Here is a 19,682-nt window from a genome sequence, read left to right as displayed (position 1 = left end):
TCGATGACCTATACCTATCCTTTCGCCATTGGGTTTTCTCTTCTCACTCCTCAAGTGATCGAGGATTTTTGTTGTCGATATCGAGTTTGTATTGGCCAAATCGTCCCACAAATTTGGAGGCCATTGTACTGCTTCTGAATATTAGCTAACCTAGTTGGGGTTCCCTTCACCCTCGATCATTTGTTACACATATACGTACCCCGGGTAATCCAAGGGGGGATGGTTCATCTGCTTCGTGGAAGAGCTCGAGGCATAATAGACCCGAAAGATGATTATGACCGGGGATGGTTACATCGGTTCGTGATGATACGCACGACCCAACTTCACCGTCCTTCATCCATAGATTTCCCGGAGATGTGAAACCCTACCCCGAATCCGATCAAATCTGAGCTTGTCACCACTATCTTTGAATAGGTAGTCGTACTTCTAAGAGCCTTTCGCAATTCAGGCCATTCTTGGAGGAGAATGGCACCTGAAGGGTAGAAAAGCAAAAACTATGGTAATTTTCATTCTGTTTGTGGAATTTTATATCTTCCCGTATCGTATTCCAACCCCGATTCTTCGATTTTCAGGACTCCCAACAAAAGCATCTTCAAAAGGAAAAACCATTGTCAAAAAGGGCACTGAGGATTCCGCTCGGGGAAGAAAGGCGTCGTCTGCGTTGGTGAGGTCGCCCAGTCGACGAGTTACTACAAGCATATTGGCCATTCCTTCAGGGATTAGTTCTCGGGCCAGAACGCGCCATATCATAGAGACTCGACGGGAGATACCCCATAGTGGACCACCATCGACGGTAGTTCTTGATAAGGAAGACCTGTCGGACCCAAATATCCCTAATCCGACCGCTCTCGAGGACAGTCCTGGGATCGTATAGTCGATGTTTCATACTATTTTTGCACCCTAAGGTATAGGCCGAAGTTCTCAACCTTTGGCCCGCTATACCGGCTTGGGATTTCCTTTGTTCCTAGTTTGGGGCCGTAGATTAGGACTTTTTTCTTTTGTTGGAATGATGCATTCGAGAAAATCGGGAACTCGTTGTATGAAGCAAATTAATAGAACTCTGTTGATCGGTCTGATACCAGGCTTTGTTAAATGTATGTAACTTCGATCTTCTGTTTGAACTTTTACCCTCGTTTATGTTTTTGCAATGCTAGACCCATGGTTATTTTGACTTGTAAGTATTGAAGTAATGCGGAAAAGATAAAAACATCTTGTTAACGACCCGCCCCCATGTTCAGCTGCTCCTCGTTCCAGCTCGGTGTTCCTAGTTTGTCCACGCCATAACTGGCTATGATCGATACTTGATCGCCCTCGGTCACGGTTGAACAAGTATCGCCGTGGCTAGATAGCACGAGGCGATGAGAAGCGGAAGCATGTCCGGTTCCTTCCCCTGTAAGTTTTACATAAACGGATAAGATCAGAGTCCCATCCGTCACGTCGCTCTGACACCAGCCCCATCATCACGGCCAGGTTGGGCGAGAAGTCGGTTACAGAATGCCAACCGTCTCGGCCTTTCTTTATAAAAGCCAAATTTTTCTTTTTACTTTTTACTTTCAGAAATTTTACTCCCAAAATTTTACCACCGTCCCTTTGCATATGCCTACTTTTATACGTTCATAAGTTCATAAATTCATATTCCCAACTTTATATCTTCAACAGATTTTCACATACCTTCAAACCTTCATACCAAACCTTTAAACCTTTCTATTTTCCAGAACAATGACCAAGTTTTCGAAAACAAAAACTGGTGAGACTTCTTCGGCTCCAAAATCAGAACCGAAGTTGTTAGACTTTGTCCCTTCTGACTACGTAACGACAAGGGATTTCAAGGTCGAGAGGCCTTCTCAGCAAGGGGACCGGGATGTTGATATATCAGACTATATATGCACGATTCCCCGGAATAAACTCGAGCAGGTTAAGGAGGACTGCGGTTGGAAAGATATGGAGGTCGTTATTCCCGAGCACGCTGAAGCCATAACGACCCATGTGGAGGGGTATTTGAGTGTTTATACATACCCCTTCACATTTAGGCCCCGTTTGTCCATAGATACCAAAGAAAAATTCATTTTTTTTTAATTTTGGAGTTGGAGTTGGAGTTGTGTTTGGCCATAGTTTTTGAAATTGTAGTTTTTGATGAAATGTAGTTGTAAAAAAGTGAAAAATTTTGAAAAACAAGTTTTTTGAGTTTTTGGTATTCCGGAATACAACTTCAAGTTGTACTCGGAATTCTCATGGCCAAACGCTAATTCTGAAAAAAAGTGAAAACAAATTTCGGAATAAAGTGAATAATTCTTATGGCCAAACAGGGGCTTAGTCCACTTGACCCGGTGATCGTGGACTTTTGCAAAAGGTATGAAATCTGCCTCGATTAGATCCATCCCTCGTTTTAGAGGATCATTGTGCTTCTTCGTTACTTTACTAATAACGTGAACGAGCCCTTCACGGTTAACCACCTCCTCCGGTTGTATAGTCCTCGGGTATTTGGGGGAGGGGTCGGATCAAGCTTACAAAACGAGCAAGGAAAGCTCCCTTATCTATCCTTAATGAGAACAGGGATCGAGGCTAGCAGGGAAGGTTTGTCCGGGTCAGGACCAAGGATCTGATCCCTGCCGACAAGATGCCGTTCCCCGAGAAGTAGAAACCAACTCGGAAGCTGCTTATATTTTCAAACAGTCCGGTGGTATTTCTGACGCTTTATTTGCGATAAATTTTAACAGTGTTCATGTGTTTGCAGCAATTTCCCGAACCTTCAACATAGTTCCCAACTTGGAGGAGTGGATCAAGACAATCTGTTCTCAACTCACCTATTCTAGACGCAACTGGCATTCGTTATCCAAGGGCTGATGGGAGGTCGAGAATCATGGTGAGTTTCTAACCGAGGTTCTTACCTTTTCTTTTATATTACGCCATACTTTACTTACTTATTTTGTTCTTTCTTCTTTGCAGGCCTTTCAAAGGCCACCAAGATCCGGAGGCATGATGAAGAAGAGGCCTCGAACGATGAAGCCGACATCAAAGTCCCTTCTAAGCCTCCTACCCATCTGCGAACCGGGGTCGAGGCTGCCGAGGAAGATAGGATAGAGAAGAGGAAAAGATGACCCTCCGAATCTTCTAGTGCTCCTTCCGAGGGCAGAAAGAGATCGAGGCTTACCGACAAAGAGGCCTCTGAGGAAGATGCCCGAGCCCGTGTTCTGGGTTTCGAGGCCATTGACCTTCTCAAGAGCCATTCCGATGATGAGGGCACACCGTTAGTCAGGCACCGGCCTTCTGAGGAAAAAACCAACCAAAAGCTGAGAAGCTCCACAGAAACCATTCCACCATTGGTGGAAAGTTTAAGTCAAGAGCCGGCAGGCTCAAAAAATAAAGATGCTGCCTCTGAGTCTTCACCCGTCTGAGGATTGGGGAGAGAGACAGTTGCAGCGGCTAAATCGAGGACAGCGCCGACTTTCTCAGGCTAGAAGGTACCTTATATTCCACCCTTATATGGTATAGGTTATGTCCTTCCGATACAAGTTGTGGCTTCGTCTGAGACCCTTATTTGTATATAGGACTCGCTGCTTCGACCAATGGCCATTCAGTCCGAGAACTCTAAGGCCAAAGGCAAGATGACCAAGGGATTCACAGCACCGGAAAATACAACTGGTCATTTGCCCGAGAAAGATGATGTCCCGGTCGAGAGCTATTTAGGGTTAGAACATCTACCCATCCCTACAACCGATTGTTTCAGGGTTAATTCTGATCCCCGACTGGAGAAATATTTTTCAGCCCCAAGCGTAGAACCGAACCGAAGAAGGAAGGTCTCATTTACGGTGCCGGTTGATATGAACATGTTATCTGGGTCGATCAGTGTGACCAGTTATTTGTGGCATCCGGTGACCGCAGAATATAGGAAGAAAATGATGGCGGAGAATCCTGTATTTTCAACGAGGCTCAGCAAGCTTTGAACCGGGTATGCCCTTTTCCTTTTTTCCATTTTTATACTTAGCTTTATTTTTCTTTCTTATTCTAACAACTTTTCCTTTCTTGTTCCAGGCCTCCGTGCTTGATCAGTGAAAGCTTTCACCGACTGAGGTTGGGGACAAACTGTCTTAAAGATCAACTCGAGAAGAAGACTCAAGAAGCGAAATTGCTTAGAAAGCTTTACAAGCAGAACCTGGAGTACATCTCAAGCTTACCCGACCTCTCCACCTTTGAGTCAGATCTGGATAGGGCCCGGAATGAGGCCATCGAGGCCAAACGGGAACAAGACCTCCTAGCTGAGAAGGAAAGGGCTTTCAAAATTTATAAAAAGCATTTAATAGCCGATGCAAAAACGCTACTCCTTCTTAGGCCCGGGATTATGTGAGCCAGATCAACCAACTTCGATCGGAGCTTAGCGAGATCAAGCTTGAGCTCGAGGGCTTCAAGGACGAAATGATTGGTGTTGCCTCCAAGCGGGACGCTCTCAAGGACCAGCTTCGTGTGATGACGGAGCAGGCTGCTGAACGTCGATCAAAACTAGCTTTAGTCGAGTCTGAGCGTGATAACCTTCGCCGGGATATTACCGATCTGTGGGCCAAACAAAATGAAGCCCTGGGCCAAATCTCGAGTTGTGATGGGATGTTGGCTCAGTATAAAGTCGACGTGACCGCGACCGAGAGGGTTAGCGACACCCGGGCTAAGTGTATACGGTATCCCAGAGGGATACCCTAGAAGAGATTCATGCCACCGAGGTGGATTTGTCGGGTCAGATCGAGGAAGCCAATGTCACGCTCCGAACCATGGCCTGGGCGAAACACGGCACTCGGTGTCTTACTGCATGTGACCGAGCGAACCACATGGCTTGCTGAATCATTATGAGGCATAACATGAGCGGAATATAACGTGAATGCATGATGAGCCTTTATAAAACGTAGTAAGTCATAATACTTAATAAAAATACTTGGTTAAACGTGAGTGCGGAAATAACATGAATGAGCCAAATGGTTATACGACTCTAAATGTCTGACATAACATAACTGACTTGTCTAGTCCATGAAACCTCTATCATGAGTCTGACAGGAAAACATACTTACTGGGACAAGACCCCCAGCATACCTTAGATGCATAACTAACCATGAAACAAAAGTTGACTAAACCCCGAATGAGATGGGGCTCACCAATAAGCTGATACGAATGTTGTCCTACTGAGCAGATGTGTCGTCCTCTATATCAGTACCTGCATCGTGAAATGCAGGCCCCCGGGCAATAAAAGGGGACATCAGCACATTGAATGTATTGGCATGTAAAGCAACTGAAAGAAATAACATGGGACATGGAATAACATGATAAGAACCGAAACTGAAAACGTGGACATGAACATGAGCATGAACATGAGCATGAGTACATGTATATATTTAACATAAGTAAAACATGATAAGTAGGGAGAGCATTTCATAAACCGACACATGATATTACCACGTGGATGCGTAGAGTCTGGTACCTCGCCGGACCAGCAGAGCCCCCATACCTTGCCAGGGTATAAGGTGGTAACGTTCCTGATGGATCCATTTAGTGTAAAATTAAGGTATCGTCCTAACTGGGCGGAGCGATCCTTGTCTTATGGTGGCTACATAGTTTCAGGCTATCTGAGCCTTCTCGGTAATTCGTGCAACTCCCAAAAAAACATGAACATAGTATAATTGGCTAAGAAGCCCATGATTTTTGTGAATTAACTTGTACTTGTCTTGTAATCATGATTTCACGAAATAACTTGTAAACATAGTTTCATGAAATAACTTGTATTTAGTATGTATGTATCTTGTATCATAGCATGAAAGTAATTATATAATACAGTTGCATAAAAACTTGTAGACATGTAGGATATTCATGAAATAATCATTCTTAGTCAAAAACATGCATGCAAGAACCCATGGAATACAAGATATGGGTTTTCATAGATTACGGACAGATTCTCAATAATCATAAAGAAATATTAAGAACTCAATGATGGAATTATAACAATTCATAGATAGTATAATCATGGACATGGACCTAGGGTTATCATGAGCATGGTATTGAAACCCTAGTTTTAGTAGAGAATCATAATTTTATGGATTATGAGGCGTGGGGAAGAACAATGATGTTCCCACACGTAGATAGTAACTCTACATACCTTAGTCGCTCCAAAACTTGAATTAAAGACTTGAGCTTTGAAGAAGATTTCCAAAATCTTGAATTCTTGAACCTTGAGATGGGTTTTCTTGAAAACCCTAGTTTTGGAATGATAAATTCTTGTTTAGGTTACAAGGATAGGTATTAGAATTGAGTTGGAATAATTAGAGTAGGCTTACCTTGGTGTTCTTGATGATGGAAGAGGGTAGGAGGTCGTTCTAGGGCTTGAAGGAATGAAAAATAATGATTTGAACTGATATGGACGAATATATACTATTCTGGAAAAATCAAATTTTCGGCCCAGTTAAATACTGGCCGTATTTCAAAATACAGGCCGTATTTTGAAATACTGGCCGTATTTTGAAATACGGACTGCATTGCATCTCTTCAGTAAACTGACCATAACTCTTTGCACAGATGTCCGTTTGACCCCCATAATATACCGTTGGAAAGGTATTTCAAAGATATACAACTTTCATGAAGGAAGTTGTCCCAAATTCCAAATATGTTTTGAAATACGGTCCGTATTTAACCATTTGACATCCAATTGCCAAATTCCAGAATGCTCAGAAATCCTTGGTTTAAGTTTACGACTTGAATTATGGACCGTAAACTGAAATACGGTCACTGTTCATGGGCGTAAACTCCCATCCTTCAACGGAACAGGGAAATTCCAATTCCCACATTCTTTACCTGATTTCTAAGTCTAGGATCATGGTCAAAGCTTACGTTAAAGGTACGGGGTGTTACAGCCAAGAGGCTCGAGGCAGAGACAAAGGCCATGTATGATCCTGAGGTGTCGGATAGTGACCTCAAATCAGCAGAGGGTGACGCCGAGAGCTCGGGCGATGATCAAGCTTAGGAGTCTTAGGTTTCTTTTTGTCTTTTAAAACTCGAGGCCGTTATATGGGCCTTTGTAAATCTTTTGACACATATATATAAGAAGATTTTGCCCGGCTTATTCACCATTTTTCATTGCCTTGTATTATGTGTTTAAAAATTAGAACACTTATTAGCTTGGTTTAATGTTTGTCTGATGCGTGCTATTGCCTCAGCATGTATCATTTCCTTAGTAAAAAAGAAAAAAAAATCCTTAGTAAAAAAGAAAAAAGAAAAAAGAAAATTTAAAGCGGCAGTGACTCGATCTCGAGTGTTACCGTTTTGATATCATCCTAGTATCGATTTTGAGAGACGATACCGAGGTTGTTCGTTAATCGTTAGCAAGTTGATGAATATGTGGCATACAAAAGGCTTTGTTTGCGAACTTAGACGTCTCTGAGTCGCATAACGTGATCAGGTAGAAATCCTAAATGAATTCGGTCCTCGTTTTGCCCGTAATTGGCTAGACAATCTGGGTTGTCGTTTTTGAGTTTTTAGACCATAGTCTTTTACCGTAGGCCTTACTGATTTAGACCGTAGTCTTTAATTATTTAGACCATAGTCTTTAACTATTTAGACCGTAGTCTTTTAGTTTGCACATTTCGGATACTTGGGGGTCCGATGAAATGTAATATTAATGCGAAGGACAGTTTCAGTCAAGACGATACTTTGAGGAATTTCCTCATTTAATTGATGGAACCGGAGACAAAATTACAATCGTTGTTGTGGCAAGAACAAGCTAATCTAACACGATTCAATTGATCGTTTGGCTCTTACATAAAATCCTATCGTTCAAGCCTTAGCTTTACATAGGTATCGATTAGCCCAGGGTATGGTCAAGCCTTAGCTTTACATAGGTATTGATTAGCCCAGGGTATGATAGTCCCCTAGTACTTGAGTCCGAAGTTTTAGGGCTCAGGTACTATTGATCCGATGTGGTCAATCCCTAGTCCCCATTTCTTGATCGGTCTTCTATAATTTAGTAGCACGCTATACGGCGCTGCCTCATTAAAAACCTTGCCGGAAAACCCATTTCGGGACAAAACGGATCGAAGGGAAAAAGAGTTCAGCACGTACTCTTAGTCCTAAGACTATGACTTCTCAGCTTCCATTATGATGTTTCCGATGTTCACATCGATGTATGCCTACATGGTTAGACTAAAAGGAACAGAAAAAATATAAAAGGTTACTGTACCTTTAACAATAGTATCGTTTTAGGTGTGCCACGTTCCAGTTGTTTGGAAGTCGTTTTCCATTTTCACTCTCTAGCTGATAGGAACCTTTCCCGGTAATGCCGGTGACTTTGTATGGCCCTTCCCAGTTCGGGCCCAATTTTCCTTCGTTAGGGTTCTTGGTGTGAAGTGTGACCTTCATGTTTCAAGTCCAAAAGACACCATTATTGATGCATATTACTAGATGAATGTCTCAAAAAAAATCAAAATTTCTTGAAACAAGTGAGGGATTGTTAAGATTAATGTTTCAATTAATTTTGAAACACTTCATCTGATAAAAAAATTTCCAAACTAAATGAATGTGAATTTGAAGATACATTCGTCATTTAGTATTTTACGTTTTAGGTTCTTGAAAGTTACATGAAAGTTACATGTATTTTAAGAAAAATTCATGAACCAATTATAAATTCTATTTAATGAAAACTTTTATGTTATGTAATTTTTATCCTATAAATAGTGTTTCATTCTTTTGAAAAATGCAAGCACTTCAAGAAACAATTTCCCCTAAAAAAAAATTGAGAGGCATTAATCAAAAGGTGAAATTACAAATTCAAGAATAGAAGAGAAACGTTCTTGAATGCTACTTGTTGTGTGGCTTAGTTGAATCCCGAAGATATTGTTGTCATTTTTTCTTTCGTTTGCTCTTAGGAGAGACTCCGACTATCTTCAAGAAATGTCATGACGTGCCTCTAAGCCAAGCAAGTCTTATTTTGGGTTTCTACTATTATGATTATCTGTATTCTAACAATTTGATGATACTTCAGTTCGAGCAATTGGAAGATATTACTATCCTTGTTCTAACAGTTCCGGGCGCTAATGCCACATATAAGATTAACTTAATACATACCAAGATCTTGAACATGATAATCTTACAGAGAGATGTTATAGAAAACATACCTGATGCGGAAGACATTATCGCATAAAAAAGCGGAAACGTTAATTTGAAATTAATTTCTATCTCCTTGCCCTAGCCTTACGTCACCACAGCCGTCAACGATGGAAAGGTATAGAGAATATGTGGTAACCCTAATGGGTGGAAGGGAGGACCAATTTATAGGAGTTGTCACTTAATCCGGTTCGTCCATCAAGTAACCGATCTAACGGATGAGATTTATTCGTCATTAAGTATTAGTTATGGGTTTTACACTAATTGGACCACACATAAGAATAATAAAATTCTAACATACTCCACATCCATTCTTTAGACATTTTGGCCATCCTAAAATGACGTTAAACAATTTTGTGAGTCATTCCATATGTGCTTTGCATGTGCTCTTCCAAAATTCCACAGGTTCTCCTCTAGCCTAGTCGCTCTTGCCCCTCTCATCTTACGAATGCCCCATTAACCTCCTTAATATTTATATCCCTCCAATACTCAAAATCTCGACGACTCTCAGAGTGCTCTAACTCACCCGACATAATATTTATGTCTCCCCCTTTCTTAAAGAGTTTATGAAATGCTATCTACGTTTAATATGGGCCTCTTCCACCAATACTTTGTCATCCTCGTCTTTAATGTTCCTCACTTGGTCTAGGTCGCAAGCCCTCCCCTCTTTCTCTCTCTGATTCTTTCACCTTGGCAAGTCTATACAACTTCTTATACCCACTTTGTCCTCTAGTTATTCATACAAGTGTTTAAAAGTTGTCATTTTAACTGTCGTACCCGTCATCTTCGCTTTCTTCTTTGCTCCTATACCTCTCCATGTACGTCCTCCTTTCCTCTTATTGTTTGCTCTCCACTACCTCATGTAAACAACTTCTTGGCTTCCACTTTCACCTTGACCTCTCCATTACACCACCAATACCTTTTATGTACCCCAAAGCTATCATTCGAGATTCCTAACACCTCTCTTACTACTACAATTAGTTGTCATAAGCTACCGTGCCCCCACTAATATCCCAAGCCCCTGTAGCCCAACTCTTGGAGTTTTTCCTTAGTCAGGACCCCACTTAATCTTCAATTGTTCATACGAAGCTCTCATTTTCCTCTTCCTTTTGATCTCTAGATCCATTATCAAGAGCTTATGTTGGGTTACGAGCTTCTCAATCGGGATAACCTTACTGTCCTTACATAAAACCTCTATCACTCTTCCTAAGGAGTAAGTAATCAATTTGAGTCTTTGCCACCGTACTACGAAAGCTGACCAAGCGTTCCTCTGCTTTCTGAAAACCCGAGTTAGCCATCACCAAATTGAAAGCTATAACAAACTCTAAAAGTGCAGCTCTTCCTTCGTTTCTATCCCCAAAACTAAAATCGCCAAGCACATCATATAACTCCTCAAAGCTGTCCAGATGTGGCCATTGAAATCTCTTTCTAAATGCTACTTATACTCCTTTTAGAAGCCATAAATAAAGCGGAAAAGGGCCCAATATACCCATGTACTATTAGAAAATGTTTAAATATACCCCTCGTTATACTTTCGGTTCATATATACCCCTCATCTTATACTTTGGCACTGATTTACCCTTATTTTTAACGAAATGATACGTGTTAACTCAGAAATAAAAAGGTCTGCCCCAATTTTTTTACCCACTACCCGACCTAATTCCAAAGCAAAGAAATTCACGACATCTTCTCAAAATAATCCCAATTCACTCGTGGAATTTCTTGCATTAGATAGTTGAATTAGTGCACTTTTCGTTAACACTCCCAAGCAAGAAAATGTTGTTTAGTAATTTGAATATATAGTTCAGCAATCATAAAGACTAAAGTACCTCGAAATACTCAATAATTTTCTGAGAATGTCGACCTAATGAGCCTGCATAGATTACTTGCCCTTCTCTAAAGAGCTGATGTGCAGAAGAAATATATATTTAAGAGAATTTTTTTTAAGACTGGATGGTGTGGAAGTTAAGAAGATGTCGTGTTTTACCTCATCAAAGGTTTCGAATATATCGATACTTGGCTGATATATGCATGCTATAGTTCCTTTGCAGGTTAAAGGGTAAAAAACACACCTCAAATATAACTTTTTTTGAGTTTCCTACTTGAACTATCAGGTGTGATAATCTCCTACCTAAACTATCACCAACTAGTCTGCAAAACATACCTCTTTAAAAGTGAACAACTGATAGTTGAGATGTGTTTTGCAAACTAATTGGTGATAGTTTAGGTAGAAAACACTCACACCTATATTTTAGGTAGGAAACAAAAAAAAAATTGATGATAGTTGAGGTGTGTTTTTGTCCATTAGTTCTTTCTTTGCATTGGAATTAGATCGGGTAGTGAAAAAAAAATTGGAACGAGCCTTTTTATTTTTGAGCTGACACGTGTCGGTCCGTTAAAAATAAGTGTAAATCAATGCCAAAATATAAATGAAGGGGGTATATTTGAATAAAAAATATAACGATAGGGATATAGTTAAACCTTTTCTAATATTACAAGGATAGATTTGGCCTTTTACCTTATTTAAATAAAGAGATGATCCACCCGTTAGGTACTAGTTGGACACATGGCATAAACCTAATGTGACACTTAACATTACTTGGATCAAATTCGCTCCCATAATAATCATCCGCCTCATTTGCGCGCCACTTCCCCACATCCATGTTTCCTTTCTCTTACACGTTCCAATAAATAATACTCCATCTGTCAAAATTTATTTGATATTCCTTTTTTTTAATCAGTCCAAAAAAATGATATTTCTATATATAAAATAATCTAACTTTAAAGAGAAAATAGTCAAATACCCCCTCAATGTATATTCGGATTAATTATGACGCACCCAATCCTTGCAGGGGACCTATTAACCCCCCCCCCCCCCGCCCAGTCTTATTTTTTCAGTATTTTAGTGACCTTTAAGTACTGATGTGGCACTGTGCGTGACTACACGATCAAGCAGTGCGTGAGGGGGTATTTGATGTGTTATTTTTGGCCACGTGGATCAAAAATAACGGTAAACGCCCCCCCCCCCCCCCCCCCCCCCCCCCCATATTATTTTCTCTTCCTTTCTTCATTTTCAAAAATTTACTCCATTGTTGCCATAGCTTGAAGGAATTTTTTTTTTTTGAAATCTGTGCGATGGATTGTAGTGGTAAGTATTATATTTTCTCTAAATTATTATTCTCATCTTTTATTTATATGTTATAGTTCAATGATTTCTTGTAATTTCACTTAATTTTATTTTCTAGGCTTTTTAAAGAAAGAGTTCAAATCGGAGTTGAACAATCTTTGTACTGAAAATGACGATCCAAAGATGAAACGTCAAGTGCGATGCCAGCACGGAGTATTATTAAAAATGCAGATTTCTTGGTCTCATAATAATCCCGGAAGAAGATTTTGGACATGCCCATTCTATGGGGTATGAATTTATAAATTTTTTTTTATGTTTCGTGTCTTATTTCTGCCACACATTACAGTGTACCTAACGTGAGTTGATTTTTTTTTATAGGCTAAGAAATGTAAGTTCTTTGAATGGAGGGATGATCCTATTGATGAAAGGTCTAAGTTTGTTATTCACAAGTTGATTAAGAAAATGGAAGAGCAAGCAGTGGAATTGAAGAAGAAAATGGCGGAAGAAGTTGGTTTGATAAAGGAAATGGAAGAAGGAGAGTCTTCTTGCATTGATGGAGATATTGGTAATGACAATAGTGAAATAGCCATCGGTAATGAGAATGTCACTACAAATGAAGAGATGAAAGTGTTAAAGGTTGAAGAAGAGATGAAAGTGTCAAAGCTTGAAGAAGAGATAAAAGTGTCAAAGCTTGAAGAAGAGATAAAAGTGATGAAGCTTGAAGAAGAGAAGAAGGGTAGATGCTTTACTATTAACAAGTTTTTGTTTTTGTGTATGTTCTTTGGTGTTGTCATTTGGTTTATTGGGTGTTCTTGAACAAGCATTACAATGTCGATTGTCATAGTAGGATTACATGTTTGTATGTTGAAGGATGTTTAAGTGATTGTTATTCACTTTATGTATGTAAGTTGAAGGAGTTTCATGTCATGGATGTTCAATCAAAAAGTTGTCTTCATTCAATTTGAGAACAAAAACCATAGATAAAGATAAAGTTCATAGATATAGATTTCATTGCTCATTCATAAACTTTACATAATAGGGAGAGACCTAATCGATTTCAATAACCTCCCTCTTGATATTAACAAAGAAGGTTACTTTCTCATTATATTCACAACCATTAAAGCATAAGACATGTCCCTCCCTTAGAAGGTTTGCATCAATGAAATCCTTCCACCCTTGGCAGAGGTGGGTATGCACGCCAACCTTATACGTCATATTGTATTCACGCTCCTCATGGAAAACAACAACTTGTTTATTTGTTTTTGGAAGAACATCTTGTATGTCAGAAGGTAGGATATGCACAAAATACATGAGGCATTATGAATAATGAAACACGTCAATTGAAATAAGTTTGAAAAATAACACTTACAAAGTCATCGTTGTCAACGTATGATTTGGTTAGTTTCTTCTCGAAGTAAACCAGTTCATCTTGACCAAGAGGCATTTTGCTGTGAAATTTGACGTTTGAATGAGGAAGAATGTTATAGGGATGAATTGAAATGGACAGGTTAATAGCCTTTTTATAGGTTGATGATATTAAATGGTTACAATTCCCATTAGTCTTCCCAACTACCAGTCAATGTACCTGATTCAATTACATTGAATTGAATCGCCCAATGAAGGCTGACTGAATTCATTTAAGTCAATGTACACGAATTCAAGCTGGCATAGAAATCTGCCCACATTTATATGTACACACACTGCACATTTAACTTCACTGCTCAATGTACACACTGGCCAAATCATAAATCACTGCTCAAGTGACACACTGCACAAATGGAACTAACAAGTATGATTAATAAGTCATCCAAACACCAAAATGCAGTATGTAGTACCACAGCTAATTAAGCACAAACAATGGACACTAACAAGTATGATTAATAAGTCATTCTAACACTTAATTGAGCAGAAAAAATTAATTCAAGTCATTCTAACAGCTAATTCAAGTCTTCTAAACAACCTAATTCAAGTAATCCAAATAATACAAAGTGTTTAATATCCGAAAACAACTTAATTCTAGTCATCCAAATAATGTCATCACTTCCATGGCTCCTTTCCTTTGCTGCTAGTGGCCTTGTTGAGTTTGTCCCTTATAATATTATCAAGAATGCTTCTTGAGTAGCATGGTTTGCCTTTGTACCTCATCCCTTGCCTTGCCTTGTGATCAAGGTCTCCTGTGACTTCAGCAGATCTTATCGGCTGGCTTGCTTGATGTTTACCAGAAAAAATTCAGTACTCTGCTAGTAGGCATGCCATGCTGCAATAAACAAATTTGAAAAATAGTCACTTCATAACTTCACATACCAATGCTATTGTAAAGAAAATATTAAACTTACATTCAGGGATGTATAAACACTTTTAGCAACAAAGACTCCCATACTAACTGTTTTTGATCTTTTATTTGGGTAAGTAGGGGGACTAGCAGCAACCTCTGTTACCTTTCTTGGCCTTCCTCTAGGATTTGGAATAGGAGCAACTACAGGTTCTTTTCTTGGCCTTCCTCTTGGTCTTGGAGGAGCACTAGGCACAGTTTTTTCCTTTCTTAGCCTACCTCTTGGTCTTGGAGGAGTTTCAGGTACCACAGGTGCTTTTCTTGGTCTTCCCCTTGGCCTCGTGGCATTGTTTGAAGCAGCCCTTGGTACAGTAGCTTGTCCAGGTTGAGAGGCAACAATACTTGGTCCAGCATTGTTTGAAGCAGTAGTTGTTTGAGAAGAAGCAAAGGTTTGAGAGACATCAAAGGTTTGAGAGGCATCAAAGGTTTGAGAGGCATCAAAGGTTTGAGAAGCATCAAAGGTTTAAGAAGCATCAAATGTTTGAGATGCAGTAGTGGTTTGAGAAGCAGCAAAACTAGCCCATGTTCCATTCTACAAGTAAAATGCAAAGTTATAAAAACTCAATAGTGCAGTGCAAAGATAAAAAAAAAAATTGTAGGAAGGACATACCCTCTGACAGCCTATTTTATTGTGGTTTTTACCTCCACATTGGCTGCAAGTCATCAGCATGCCTGTTCTTGGCATTTTTCCATATTTCTTTATTTCACTGGCCTCTTTCCTTCTTGCTTTTGAGGGCCTGCCTGATATTTTTTTGATGATTGGTGGTGCAATAGCAGGATTAGCAGACCTAGGCCACATTGCCATATTTGTCATTAGTTGAATGTAGTGACAATATGTTTTCAACCAGTTCTCCTTGTTGTAGTAGTCATGGACATAGTCCACAGGTTCATACTTCTTGTACAACATGGCACAAATGGCATATGGACATGGTATGCCTTTGAGCTGCCATGACCTACAACTACATTACTCATTGACAATATCAACAGTGTGCTGATATGGACCATCACTAATCTCAAACCCATGCTCACCATTAAACACAATGTTACAGTTCATTGACTTCCTCATGTTTTCTTCTAATGTCCTTAATGCCATTGGAGATATTCTTGTCACCCAAGTGTTTACAAAAGACCTCATCACACCTATCCTAGTCATTACCTTCACCCTAATCTTCTAGCATGGTTATGATAGTCTTGTGTCTTGCAGCCAAGATCCAAGCATTAAAGGTCTCAGCCATATTATTGTCAATGATGTCACGCTTAATTTCAGTATTAAAGTATACCTTACAAAAAGTGTGTTCCTTGTAGTAGAGTAAATCCTCGACAATCTTCTTACCACTAAGCAACTCCAATTTGTCTAAATTTCTCCTCAAATCTGCCTCAAATGTGCTTCTAGCACATCTCCAGAAAATCAGCCTCCTTTCAAGGCCTCCCCAATCTTTTGACCAGTTTACAAGGATGTGTCTAGCACATTGCCTCTGCTCCACTTCTGGTAGCAGATCTTTTATAGTGGCAAGAAGCCCCTGAAAAAGGAACAGTTTAAATCAGCAAAGTGTAACAACATAAACAATATAAATCAAGAGTTTAGTACCTTCTGCATATCTGAAATGACTATGTAACCACTCCCATCCCCTAAGTTCAGGTCTTCAATCAATATTTTCATAAACCAAGTCCATGTGTTTTTGTTCTCATACTCCACAACAGCCCAAGCAATTGGCAATATTTGGTTGTTGCCATCCTTAGTCACAGCAACTAGCAGTTGACCCTTACTACAACCCTTTAAGAAACAACCATCTAACCCAATGCATTTTCTACAAACACTAAAAAATGACCTTTTCAAGGCATCAAAACAGATGTAGAAACCTAAGAAGCAAGGCCTACCATCATCAGCAAATTTTATAGTAGACACTTTCACCATACAAGTACTTCCAGGATTTGTTCTCAACACTTTATCTCTGTAATAAAGTATTCTTCCAAACTCTTTTACATGATCACCCATGATCTCTAGTAAAACCTCAGCTCTAGCTCTCCTAACAGTGGACCTGCTAACATGTACACCAAGTTCCTTCCTAATTGCCTCTTGGAGTTTTGCAAATTCTGATGTTTGGTTGTTCAGTAATTCTAGCTTTGTAGTGGCTGGCTAGGTACTTAGAATTGCACATATAGTTTCTTGTTGTCTGAACACATTTATGTTTAGGATAGTATGTTTTGATTTGAAAATTCTTGGTTGAATTGTTCAGTTTAGCATAAATTAACCAAGGACAACCATCCCTACATGTGACCCTCACCCTTGAAGGCTCATTGACAAACTTATCTAACTGAATATGCTTCTGAAGTGAATATCTAGTCACAGCATCTCTAAACTCATTAACACTCTGAAAAATCATACCAAGCTGCCATACTACCTTCTTACATGTAAGGTCAAACCTTATGTATTTACTTTCCCTTCTAGGTTTCAAGGTTACCCCCTCCTCAACATCATCCTCATCAGATGTACAACTATATGCATCAGAACTAAAGTACAAGGGTTCATCACCACCTATCCCTCCTTCCAAATTGTTAGGTTCTGATTCATCAAATCCTATGTTTTGTTCAACTTCACCTAAAGATACATCATCAGGGTTAGGGTGCCCCTTTTTCTCTCTTCTAGTCCTTCTCTTATAATCCCTCCTTTCAGTCCTAAATGTTCTAACTTCCTCATGTCCATCAGATCCATCATCACCATCTGGACTATCAAATACTGCCACATGGTCAGATTCTACATCAGATTCAACATCAGAATCTGTTGAGTGAGAGTCAACATGGTCATTACTTACTTGCTTTGCATTTTCACCATCGGCAGGTTCAGTTTGTTGGGGTGAATTTTCAGCAGCTTCTGTTTGTGGGATTGAAGAATTAGTGGGAAATTGAGAGGGTGAAGTAGTAGTGGTTGTAGTTTCAAGTGGTGTATTTTCAGTGGCTGGGTTCTCATTAGGGTTACTTTGAGAACCATTTATTTCACATTGGATACCCTCACCAACTTTATTAAAAGCATCACTATTTGTTTGGTTGTTGGGAACAATATATTCCAAAGGCAATGGGGGCACATCTGGTTCATCTACCATGTGGCAGACAAAAATCTCCACAATGTCCCCATCTTTCAAACTTAGGGAAAGGTCAAAAATATCCTTGTCAGTAAGTATATCTACAAGAATGTCACTATTAGGGGGGCTTCACCTTAAAACCACAACTTGGACTATATCCTAATTCTTTTATGTAGTCCCTAAGCTTAAAATATGACAACCTATCAACATCAACATCTAAGAAGTTTGTACAATTACCACCCTCATATCATGGCACACCACTACTTAAATCAAATACCCCACTATAAAACCATCTCAAAGTAACATACATAAAATCAGCCATACCTGAAAGTTACAAAGTAACAACACTTAACAAAACCCCTAAATTACAAAGCAACAATACTTAACGTAAGCAACATCAAAGGGAAAGATATGATTTTTAACAAAATCAACAACAATTAGTAACAAACCCCTAAAGTTACTCATTCATTTAAGTTATTCTACTAAAAGAACCCTAAATTAACAAACAACTCGATTCAAAACCCTAGAATGCCTGCAAATAATTTAATGTGTCAAAACCCTAACAAGAAAACTATATCAGTAGAGAAATACACTACAAAATACACAAAACAAAAAAAAAAAAAAAACACTGCAAAATCACGAATGATACCTTTCTTCAGCAAAACAAACTTCACCAAACTTGAGAATGCAAAAATGACCCTAGAAATCACTACGTATTACGCGAAATAGTGTATATAGTAGAAGATCGCTTGAAAAGTATCAAGGTAAATAGTGGAAATGCAGTGAAAATCGATGAGAGAGAGAGCGAGGAGTGAAATTATTTTTGGTTTAAGTTTAAGGGGGTAAACGGAAAAGGAAGTTAAGATGCTGATTTGGAATTTTAAAAGACGTGTGTACTACACGTGAGTTAAAAAAATGGGGGTCACTAAATAAGACCCACTTAAAGGTCACTAAAATACTGAAAAAATAAGACTGGGAGGAAATAGGTCGCCCGCTAAGGTTGGGTGCGTCATAATTAATCCGAGTAAACGTTGAGGGGGTATTTGACTATTTTCTCAACTTTAAATTTATGTTATTATACATTACAAGTTTTAAAAGTCTTTATTTATTTCAATTCTGTGTCTAGTGCTTAGTCAAACTATAAACTATATCACGTAAATACGCAATGAGTAATGATTCTTTCATCTTCTAATTCACCTATCTCAGGAGTACTAGTGTCGGGAAGCCCGTGCTGAGCCCTGGCCCAAGATCAAGGTTATAAAGTAATCCCTAAGTTTCAATTTATGTGCCAAAATTTAAATTTCGAGTGTCAAATAGTTTAATTTTGATAGTGAATTCGGGCATAGAATCTTTAAGTCTTTGAAAATTTACATATTTAAAAACTATGTAAAAAGTACTACTCCCTCCGTCCCCAAAAGATTGTTTTCCTTTCCTTTTGAGTCTATCCCATAAAGATTGACACCTTTCTATATTTAAAAATAATTTAACTTTATGAGATGATTTACAGCCACACAAATATCTAAGACTTGTTTTGGACCACACATTTTGAAAGTCTTCCTTTATTTCTTAAATTGTGTGCCAAGTCAAACTAAGACAATCTTTTTGGGATGGAGGGAGTATAAATTTCAATACTTGACTATTCAAAATATTGAAAAGATATATGAAAAAATAATGATTTTTCTTAATTAAAAATTTTCTTTTCCTTTCAAGAAATGCATGTGAGGAAATATATTTCTTTTCTTTTTTCTTTATCTAATATATTTTCTAAATTTGCGTTATAATAATATTATAACTATGATGTAGCCCCAAATACATTAGCATTGGCTAAATTTAAATAATTAAATCATGTCTCGGTGCAAAGACGTATATATCTAATAATTTTTCTCCTCATTTTTATTTTCTTTAAGGATTGCTTTTGAAATTTATTTTCTATCGATTTATATTTTATTTTGAAATTTATTTTCTATAATATAATTGTGTTACATCATTAAAATTTTATATATTCAAAATAATT

Source organism: Lycium barbarum, chromosome 4, assembly GCF_019175385.1.
Source record: "Lycium barbarum isolate Lr01 chromosome 4, ASM1917538v2, whole genome shotgun sequence".
NCBI lineage: Eukaryota > Viridiplantae > Streptophyta > Magnoliopsida > Solanales > Solanaceae > Lycium > Lycium barbarum.
This window is presented reverse-complemented; position numbering follows the sequence as displayed.